Raw genomic sequence first — 12,135 nt, forward strand, 5'->3', positions numbered from 1 at the left:
TTGAGTTAGGAATTCCCATACTCAGAGTATAAATGTCTCAAAGAAAAGTACAGAAATACATTTGAAGATCCATGTCAACAGAAGACATAGTATGGACACAACCATTAACGGATCTATGTTTACAATCATGAATTTTTAATAACTCCACGCAGCCTTGATGGATGAAACTAGATCCAAGGTCTTGATCTCCATCTCTCAATCCATAGTACGAATCTAACCAGGTGAGTAAATATCTTGAAGTTGAATAGGGTAGAAACCACTTGATTACCAGTCAATGTTGGCATTATGATGCATGTGTTGTACTTGATGGCAACCAACTCGTAGAAGATTAACTCACTTATATATATCTAGATGAATCTACGGAAGAGATATCAGATGTGACAGAATGCATGGGATGCCGGACAACTCAAAGGAATCAGATGACAGTTCTCAGTATGACAAGTTAGCTTTGCCATCAAGTCCAAAGGGGGAGATTGTTGGCATTATGAGACAAGTGTTTTCCTTGATGGCAAATCACACAAATGATAAATTATAGTGTAGCAAAGTTATTTTCAAGTTCATGCACTTTCATGCAGAGAAAAGTTTATTTCCCATTGTTCCACGGATCTCCTTCAAGCGATCAAGCTTCTACCAAAGGACCTGCTCTGATACCAATTGTTGGAAATAATACTGAGAGGGGGGGGGGTGAATCAGTATTATCAAATAAATATAACTTTTTCATTTCCATAGTATGAGTCATATATGTTGCTTCAATTAAGAATACCCACGTATATTCAGTAAACTTATGATTCAGTTAATTGACCTTCAATGAGTGCATTAGAACATTATCAACCATATTAACAGTAAACAGGTGTGGTAAAATAGAACAGATCATCACACATAAGCCACACACATGAACACCATGATATAATGTGGAAACCCAATGTGGGAGAAAACCACCTGCTACAAGTCATCTCAATCTTCCTCTTAATAAGAAAATCCTTTTACAATATTTCTATACTGGTGCAGTCTTGTACCAGTACGCAGGCTTCTACCTGTAGAGAGCTACGACCCTCTCTCATTTTCGAGTCTCTCCTGGAAGGGAGCTACAACCCCCATAGTTCTTGTACTAGTCGATCCATTTACTAGTACGCAGGCTGCTACCTGCTATAATGCTCCAATGTTTTCAACTGCTATTGAAAGGGAGCTGCCACCCCCTTAGCTCTTGTACTAGCTAAGATACTAGTACGTAGGTGCCGACCTACAATCTTCTCTCCTCCGGGTACCATGTTTCATACATTTTCAGACTGGATACACCTGAAGCACAACACATAATCTGAAAGGCCACGTTTCATCCAATTTTCATACTGGACCCATAAATATCATTGAAGCACATAATCAATCAATCTTCTGAATCACCCAATCACCAGATCAATACATATACAAGGATAATATGTGTGTTAGCAATCAGATCTAGTCCATCAAATCATATAAGGATAAGTCATTATGAACATAATCAATCAATCAATCACTTCTCAGAATGCTGTTATCAGAACACACTACAAATACCCAGACATCACTTCAGATCCCAGAATACTACAACAATAAATAGGAGCAGCTAAATAGATTTCATGAAAAATCCACAACTTCAACAATAGAAAATCTGCGTACATCCACACCTTCTCCTGCTGCTTGCCTGCGCACCACCGCACTTGGGTCTATGTCTTGCCTGCGCACCTCCGCACCTGCAGCGCTTTTGGGCCTGTGAACCTCCACACCTGTGGTGCTTCTGGGCCTGCAAACCTTTGCACCTGTTGCTGCAAACCGCTTGCGGACCTTCGCACCTGATCTGTGCCTGGACTGCGGTCCTCCACACCTGCAGACGTGTTGCACCTGCGGTCCTGCAAGTATAGATCAATTTTTTAGACTTTACTCATACCCAAGACTATCAGATCTACAGATCTGATCATGCACCAAGGAGATCTCGACCCATCAGTAGATCCGCCTTATAAAGCTCAGGTTCCTTCTTTATTCAGATCGAGATCTACACCATAACCCAATCACCGTACTCCAGATCTAGTACTTTATGAGATATTCAATTAATCATAAGATGCCTTGCCGAATGATCTCCTTCCTCTTTTATAGCCTTAGGCCTTTCACAATACCACAGACCAAAAACCATAACAGTTCAATACCATGGACCCAATACTTGGGATCAACACTTTTGGATGCAATACCACATACCAAAACCATAGGATCAAAAACCGTCGGACTAATACCATGAACCAACCATGAAAGTGCGTGAAATTTTCTCTGCATGAAAGTGTGTGAACTTTTATCTTCATGAAAGGAACTTTTCTCTGCATGAAAGTGCGTGAACTTTTCTCTACATGAAAGAAACTTTTCTCTGCATGAAAGTGCGTGAAATTTTCTCTACATGAAAGAAACTTTTCTCTGCATGAAAGTGTGTGAACTTTTCTCTACATGAAAGAAACTTTTCTCTACATGAAAGTGCGTGAACTTGAAAATAACTTTTCTACACTATAATTTATCATCTGTGTGATTTTCCATCAAGGACAACACTTGTCTCATAATGCCAACAATCTCCCCCTTTGGACTTGATGGAAAAGCTAACTTGTCATTCTGAGAACTGTCATTTGATTCCTTTGAGTTGTCCGGCATCCCATGCATTCTATCGCATCTGATGTGAACCATTAACAAGTGAGAGAGAAACCACCAATAATGATAATGGCTCTCAAGGTATCTCCAGTATAATCTATGAAGTGTGAATCGATGTGTTGATCTTTAATACTCATAGAATCATTCGATCAAAGTTCATTGATGAGAACCTTTAATCTAAGACGAGAAACATGCCATTAAGTCATGCAGGTTCCAAGGTACTGAATTTTTCTAGATGAACTTCCTAGATAATGAGATGATGTTGATAGGAAGCGATCCGTCATAGGAGGGGCTACGACATGAACCTCATGTCACGTTTGAAGAACACTAGTTTAGATTAATTCAGGATTGACTCAGGGATGGTCGATGCAACTGAAGGCTATGACTGGAAAAGTAATTTGACTAAGGTTGAACTTCTCTTGAACATATCAGAGACACAACATGATTACTTTGTAGCATTTGACTCAAAACAAACCCAAACCAACTGAAGACTTTCAATGATGTATGGTCAACTGCGAGGAAAATGGATTTTCCAACTCATAGACACAAAAGGACAGAGTGTCTTTTTCAAAAGAAACATATTGCCTTTCACCAACCAAAAGAAAAGGTTTTTTCTCACTTTTACCCCACCATTACTCACAACTACCTCTTTATTTTTTACAAGCTTGAGGAGGATAACATATGCCTGTCCTGTAAGCTCATACTTTGGATGAGTCATTCGAAGCATTTTTAACGAACCCTAAGAAGGAGTGGTTTGGTCTCCTCATGCTTAACGTGTATTGCACTGTTTAAGTTTTACGAGTTTAGTGAAGGGGTAACTCGATGTTGTTTTCATGTTTAAAGAGTTTGAAAAGAAACAAAAAGTAAACTTGTTAAACTCTTTCAACATAAAATTTTAACACGTCAGGAGAGAGTAAATCTAGGTGTTTTTCAGTTTTAGGGAGTCAAGAGAAAAACATAAGTAAACTCCATAGTGTCCTTTTTCGTAAATTGAGTCCTTCAAGCCTAAAAAAGGGTAAAACAATGCAAGAGAGAACTATATTGACCATTATTAGTCAATGTATACCTTTTTCATAAATAGTCTAATTCAGACCGTAAAAAGGGTAAACTTATACTGAATAGATGATTGTTCATTTACTTTTACGAGTTAGAACAATTAAGTACTCGACGATATTTTCATGTTTAAGGAGTTTGAAAAGGGCATAAATAGAACTCCTTGGTTTTTCTTTTTCATAAGTTTTAACAAGTTCGAAGATAAAAATATAATTTATGCTAAAATGTTTTGTTTTCATAAATAAACTCTGATCTACACAATCAAACTCAAAAATCATATCACCACTCAACAATATAGTGAAAAAGATTATATATTTGGATTTTAAATGTTAATGGGAAAAAAATAATATTTTAATAGGACTAAAAACTTATAAAAACCAAAAATTTAAAAACTTGTTACCATTTGTGTTTTTTACCCTTTGAGAGTGATCAAGTTCATTTTTCACCAAGAACTTCAGAGGCAGATTATGGGAAAACCATTGGATAAAATTGCGAGCCACCTTTTCTAGGTAAATCACCTCTCTGATATCTTTGTTTTGATGTTTTTCATTTAACAATTCACTTTGGATTTGGTTTTTCTGGGGAGGGTTTTCAAATTAAAAATATCCCTCGATGTGTGTAGTTAACCCATATTAGGGCTAAGCACATCGACTGTGTTTTTCACATTGAAAAACCTGATGTGCGCAGTTTCTAAGAAGATAACCATGCACTTTCCTATCATTCTGCATGGTTGGCTGCACACAGCACTGAGGGCACAAACATTTAAATAGAAAAAGCCCAAATTTCTTGCAAATTTACACCATGATTGTTTCTAGTGATCTTTTATGTTTGTTTTTAGGGTTTTAAGCTAAAAATATGCAATGGAGAGAGTGTGAGCATGAACAACAATACATAGATGCTCTAAACCATCCAGAGACTATACAAGCATTGACAAACTATAGCATGTACAAGTTTTTCACTATCCCGGGCTTGAAAGGCCCAACTAGACTTGCTAGAATGGATGGTGGGGAAGTGGATTGTTCAATAATAATGATTCATAATTGGAGATCAAAGCTCCCAATTAATGTTGATGATATTTACTTATTATATGGGCTTCAATTCCACAGGGTAGAAATGGGAATAGGTGAGGTCACGAAACAAATGCCACCTATTTGATACAACATTTACTGAAGGAGTTTCTCTCAAATATGGGAGAATTGACATCAAAACCATAGCAAGGCTTCCTTTTAAAGCCAATGGGTTCACTTTTGCATGACTATGTGGTAGTGCAGCTCTTTATTTGATCACAAAGTCTCAAATGCAAACCATCATAGAGTGTTTGCAACCTACTATATTGAACTAGAGTGAGGTTGTAGTTGACAATCTGAAGGGGAAACTAACCAAAGTCAAAATAGGAAAACTCAAAAAATTTGGTTATGGTTACTTTTTCATTTCATTTTCTCTAGAGCAGATTCATCTTCTCACTCCATAGGTAGCTATAGATAGAGGAGGACCTCATAACCCTTGCATTTTGAAATGGGTTAGACTGATGGCATGCTATTGAGGTGGCGATGGACCAACGATCCGATATACTCCTAATTTATTCGGGTGGATGGAAAATCAAATCATCTTGATTGAATATTTTCCATACATAGGCATGGATTACATAGGTGATCCCAATATGCCATTTCCAGCTGGGATGCAGTGGAGAAATCTAGGTAAAAACTTCACACGTTGGTTGTTTTTTGATTTTTAATTTCTTTTATTTTTTCTATTTTTTTGGCATCCGAAACTAATTATCTGAAATGATGATGCAGATGTGGCCCAGTGAGACCAAAAAGGTTGCGGATATATGATAGACATAGTGAGAAACCAATAGCTCCCGCATTGTCAAACCCAGATGCAACAGAGGCATTGACTGAGTTAGAGCACAATCTCGAGAGGTTTACCCTAGACATCTCGAATTTTGGGATAGATGACTTGCCTCTCCACTATAAGAGGCACACTATGGGGGTTCCTGTACCTATTAGTCACCTGCTATGACAAGTAACTGGCACTTTTGTATGCTACCATGATCATCATTATGCGTAGTCACTAGTCTTAGGGCTAGATTTTTTTATTTTTGATGATGTATCTACATGTTCAGCAAATAAAGGCCATGGGACCTCATGTCTTTGGATGGATTGTTTTTGTAAAAACCATACTTTTATAGATATTTATCTAATAAAAGATACTACTTCTATTTTAGTGTATCTTGTACAATAAATGGATTAAGATTGCATTGATTTCTTTTAAAAATGTTTTACAAATGCCAATTTAAAACATAATTATCTAATGCATCAGTTAATGTGTTTAAATTTCCCAGAATATGTTGATATTTGATATAATAAAACTCCCTTTACAAGAGATGAACCTGCAAAAACATTCTTAACATCGAAGCACTGTTTGGTTCCAATTGATGATGTCAATTAGAGCTTAATTTAATGTCAACCCAGGAAGGTAAACTTAGAAGTGCCTATCTAAAATATATAGATCTAGAAATATTCCTAATTTGTCCAAGATCTTAAAGTCCCCTTACAAGAACATATTCATTAAGACCTCTTTCAACATTAGAACATCTAATAAGAACTTAAAAGCTTAGATCTAATAATTGTTTGAAATCTTACGGTTCTCTTACAAGAACACTTTCAAATAAGACTCTTCCAATATTAGAACATTTAACAAAAACTTGAAAACTGAAATTAAACGAAAACATAAAATAAATTATGCCTAAAATAAACAAATAAGCATGCAAGTGAGGCCATGGGGGCCCTCCATTACTCCACAAGCACACCACTTCAATGGAGACTCAAATGTAGAAGCAAAATTGAAGTATGATCCTTTATTCCAAAATCTCCATTACAAACCAACTCTAAGATTACAACTCTAAGCTTCTAAGATTACATACTCAAAATTCTAATATTACAAAAACTTCAAGATTCTAAGATTACAAATGGAGGAGATTGTACTCCTATTTATACAATGAGATGAGTAACAAACTCATAATGATCATCCACTAATCTCTCTTTAGTTCCATAAATCTCTCAACCATCTAGACACATAACCCCCTTTTTCTTTGATCTTCTCCATGAGGTTTATCTCTTCAAATTCGAATTTGATCATTCAAGGCCACATAAAGGTGTCTTGGAAGCTTCCTTGGCACCTACACATGTCACAAAAACAACCCACTTTCCATATATAAAGTAAAATATATTATTTTCCAATATTTAATCAAGAATTTCTCTTAAAAATGCTTAAAAATAAATAATATTTGGAAAATATAAATGAGACCCATTAATGGTGAATATTAGGGAAAATGAAGTGACATGGTGGTGAATAATGGGTGATATAATGGAAGCATAGGTGAGAAATGTATGGTAATGAGTGACGTTTTGAAAACCCAACATACTCCCCAACTGAAGCTCTTGCATGTCTTCATGCAAGCTACTACAATGACTTATTTGATTTATTTCTTAGAAGAGATTCCTTTTACAAGATGTTTGGTTCTTGTGTAACAAACATCTTTCAATCATGGACTTCCTTTTAACTTTGCACATCTTTAGATAACTTTTTATTTTTGCAAAGCATTTACATATTTTAGTGATTGGTTCTTGTGTTACTATCATTATTTACTTTGTTGAGATCTCTTTTTAATGATTGGTTCTTGTGTTTACAATCATTATTTACTTTGTTGAGATCAATCATTTTAAGAAGTCATTTAATATGCTCATCATTTTGTAGTAGTTTTTATTGTGGGAAGACTATGTGGGTTAATATGTAATATGAATGAGGTAAAAAAATGAAGTGTGAAATTTCCCCCTCCCCAACTGATGGTTTTTGGCAATTTTTAATGCGAAAGGGAATAGTGAAATAGTGGAATATTTTCCAAATATCATCATTTTAGCATCTAAAAAGAATTTCAAGATTAAAGGTTAGAAAACATCATACCTTACTTACCTAAAGAAGTGGATGAATCATGCATGTTCAGCTGCTACAATTCTGATCTGAAGCTTCTTCTGCAAGTTGTGGATGAAAGATGGATCTGTATTGTCGTATCTGCTACTAGATAGTCTGATGAATCTGATGAGTCTGCTGAATATGGCTGAAAATATATAAGGCTTGGAAGGTATACAAAATATATAAGTTACATTCCCCCCCCCCCCCCCAACCTTATTTATTGACTTGTCCTCAAGTCATGACAAAGTGAAAAACAATGAAAGGAAATCTACTTCATCTGCTACAAAATATGGGTCTTCAAGTCTTCAACGGTCGATGGCACAAATCTTAGTATGTGATTAAATGTGCTGGTGTTGAACATAGTAAGAATTTGTTGACTTAGTGGCCATTAATGAATGCCACTAGCCAACACGAGAGCTCCCACCATTGATTCCAATGGGAGTCAAGATGCCTAACACATCGTTGTAGGTACGAATGAGTTTGTTGTGGTCGAGTCACCTACAAGATCCAACGAACAAGGGATATTAATGTACTCCCATTGTTCATTGGCAAGAGTACTTGCCATTAAGGCATGCAAGCCTCTATGTGTTTTTACAAAGATAATTAGACTCTACGACTTTGACTTAGTGATATGTAGAAGCATGATTTTATTGGCGAAAGATGAAAAGGGTGGAAAAGGAAGGAAATGGAAATGACATGGAAAATGAAAATAAGTGAGCTTTTTGTAAGTGAGCTTCTTGTTTTATTTTGTGGGTTAGGGGTGAATGAAAACAAGTAGATTTGACTGCATGATTGAATCTTACTGGGAAAAAGGGATTTTGGCTTGCATTGAGGACTCATTGGGATTTACAATTTTACAAAGGGAATAAAAAACTGGTTGTAATGAATATGGACGTATTCACATGATTCATCATAAAATTGATCTGTTGGAAGTCCAACTATTGAAAAATTAGACTCCTTGAATGATCATCTGATTAACGCAAACCTGCAAAAACTTGGCATTCACAAAACATAAATATATCCAAGCAAAAGTGATCAATTTCTACTTGGTTTTTAATGCAAAAACTAAACACCAATGAAACAGATTTAAATAAAATCAAATGTATAAGTTAGCCCAATTCTATGATTTTTTTACAAATCCATTTTCAAATATGAAATGAGTATAGTTGACTCCCTTCTTATGTAACTTTTGTAAATAAAATTCAAGTTTGTTACAATTAGGCAAATCCCGAACATAGTCGAAATTATTTCAGGATTTGCGTCAAGGATATCGAATTTCACATGTCGTCCTCGATCTTGTATTGGCCAAAATTCAGTGTCGAGAGTTTTTTACCTGTTGCCTTTGCGAGCTAGTTCATAACTCAAACAAAAGAAATTAGCATAAAATGTCCATTTGCAATTTTTTAATTTTTTTTTTTAAATGAAAAAAACTAAACTTTAAAACTAAAATTTATTTTGTACACTATATACACTATACCAGCAACAATCCTTTATTCAAAAACATCATTAATGCACAAAAATAAAAGTCTTTCATCATTGAATCTAAGATCCAATAACTCAATGTTGAATTTGCAGCTTGTAACTTGTCACAACAAGGCTAGGAAAATATGGAAGGGCATTCTCCAACTTGTTTCACAAAGGCAGCTCAACAAAATGGCATAACAAAGCTCCAAACTGATTTCTCGTTTTGTAATAACAAAGCTTAATCAACAGTGGAATCTCTTAAAGCACAAAAGCTTTCAAGATGCAACATCATTATAATTGAGTCTCTTAATTTCCCATTCCTATTGAAATACTTTTATTACATCATTATCATTTAATTTTACAACACCCTTTTAGCAGCATTAGTATTTATTTTTACAATTAAGTGATTATCAATTCTATGATAACAACGAACATCAACAGATTTTTTTTTTTTGTGATTGCCCCAAAAATGAGCGAGTTCAATTTGTACATAACAATATAATCTCGTCTTTTGGAATTCTTCAATAGAAGGTTAATTGTAAAAGAACAGAGATGAAAGAAGGCCAATCCATATGAATAAATTTTGAGAGATCTGACCTGAAACTGATAGATTACACAAGCTGATGAGGATCGCTGGAGATCATACTTACAAATTGCCTGCGTTGCAGAAGCAATTAGTTCAAAAATGGCCCATCATAAAATCCTTCTTCCTGCGAGATAGTCACCGTCTAATCCCTGTGACAAAAGAGTTGAATCCACATTCCAAACAAAAAGTGAAAGCAAAAGAATACCATATAAAGGCATGCCAATTGTAAAAAGGTAGACCCAAGAAATGACGAATTTCTGGGTGCCATTGGCATTGTTGGGCCCGACAAAACTGCAAAAATGCATTTGAAAAATAGACATTGAAACCCATAAAACTATGCCATAAAGTGTTGAAAAAAATGCAATCATGTGGAAGGAGAAAGGAATGAAATTATTTAAACAAACAGCCTTCTCTGGTAAAATAGGATCAGATTTAATGGACGGCTTTGTTGTATATCCATCCTCAGGATTTTTTTGTTTTTGTTTTGTTTCTCCTATTTGATGCGCTGGAAGGCCGGACTAGTCCTCTGGACGTTGAAGCAACATGATTGATAATGAGCATGAACGCAATGAGAATGAAAACCAAGATTCATGGAATATCGGAATTGATTTACTGGACTGTTGTTGAAGTGTCGTGATCCCTTGATTCGTGGCCCACTTAACTAAATTTCCTCATTGGTCAGATCGACTTAATCTACATCGCCAATTCTGAAGCTGGATATTACTCATGCCAGATTTCCGCCTGATGCCCGAGATTTTCTTCGTGATTGAGCCACGATTTCCCTAAAAGATGGGATCTTTCCAACTTCCACTGGCACTTTTAGATCAGAAGGAGCGTGGCAAATGCCTCTGCAATATACATGGACATTTGGAAAATGTCCACTGATACATTCTTGTTAAAGTTGAATTGCTCCACCACCATAGCTCATCCGTCGACCAACTAATATACACGTTGCGATTTTTATCTCTCCTCTACACGTCAAAGTGTTATGCAATGCAGGGATCTGCAAAGTGTATTTAATTCATTTTTGGTTTTTGTAAATGAATAACCATTGTTGGGATTGAAGCCAAGATCTCTGCCAAATAAACTGAACGTCCCAATAGTTATGCCATACCCGTCTGGTTGTTAGCACCCACATATAGATTTTATAAAAAAATTCCCTCTTGAAATATGCAACCATCAACCGACTTGAATTAAATGCCACTGAAGATTTTTATTTTTATTAAAACTCTTCAATTGCCTGAAAATAGCAACGGCTTGCAACCTGTGTCTGCGACATGCACAGTAAGGTTTTCTTTTGTATTATTTAGATTTTGTTTTTGTTAAAAGCAAAATGGCTATTACCAAAATTAAAATCCATGATCTCTCGGGATTAATCCAAACAACCATTACAAGCCATGCGGTGATTTTATTTCAACATAAACACGCAATCATTGAACAAATTTCATCTTTGATTTAAATCAAGTTTTAACCATTATGGAAAATTCACATTACAGTTTTTTCATTTGCAGGTTATTGAAGTTCTGAAGCCCAACAACGAATTTGAAGTTGCGATAAGCCATGTAGAAGCCACAGATTTTTCACCAGTGCCATCAAATTGTGACTTCAAACTTTCATTTCTATCTTCTACCCTACCTTTATTAAATCTATAGGTTTATGGGTCGTGGGTTTTAAAAAAACATGCCATGGGTTGGATTTCGTTTTATTATTTTTTTTTAATGTTTGATATTAATTTAATTCATTCGTTTGTATTTTATTTTATTTGTTATTCACAATGCAAAAAGGGTTTTGTTTGGTTTTCATTTCTATGTTTTGTTTTTTTTTTTTTTGGGTTTGGTTTTTTTTTTTAAACTAAAATCTAAAAAATGAATTTGAATCCTATTTCTAAAAAAATGGAATTTTTTTAATAATAATAATAACAAAAACTTGAAAACCGAAATTAAACAAAAACATAAACTAAATTATACCTAAAATAAACAAATAAGCATGCAAGTGAGGCCATGGGGGCCCTCCATAACTCCACAAGCACAGCACTTCAATGGAGACTCAAATGTTGAAGCAAAATTGAAGTATGATCCCTTATTCCAAAATCTCCATTACAAACCAACTCTAATATTGCAACTCTAAGCTTCTAAGATTACATACTCAAAATTCTAAGATTACAAAAACTTCAAGATTCTAAGATTACAAATGGAGGAGATTGTACCCCTATTTATACAATGAGATGAGTAACAAACTCATAATGATCATCCACTAATCTCTCTTTAGTTCCATAAATCTCTCAACCATCTAGACACATAACCCCCTTTTGTCCTTGATCTTCTCCATGAGGTTTATCTCTTCAAATTCGAATTTGATCATTCAAGGCCACATAAAGGTGTCTTGGAAGCTTCCTTGGC

General features: G+C 35.2%; 1 pseudogene; it reads right to left on the reverse strand.

The window, feature by feature from the left end:
- Positions 1-1,608: 1,608 nt before the first annotated feature.
- The window catches only part of LOC149152716 (protein HEAT-STRESS-ASSOCIATED 32 pseudogene), a 110,832-nt pseudogene continuing 100,305 nt past the window's right edge, over positions 1,609-12,135 (reverse strand).

This window comes from Pinus tabuliformis, chromosome 9, assembly GCF_031772625.1.
Source record: "Pinus tabuliformis cultivar Carrire ecotype Pingquan chromosome 9, CPIR1, whole genome shotgun sequence".
Taxonomy (NCBI): domain Eukaryota; kingdom Viridiplantae; phylum Streptophyta; class Pinopsida; order Pinales; family Pinaceae; genus Pinus; species Pinus tabuliformis.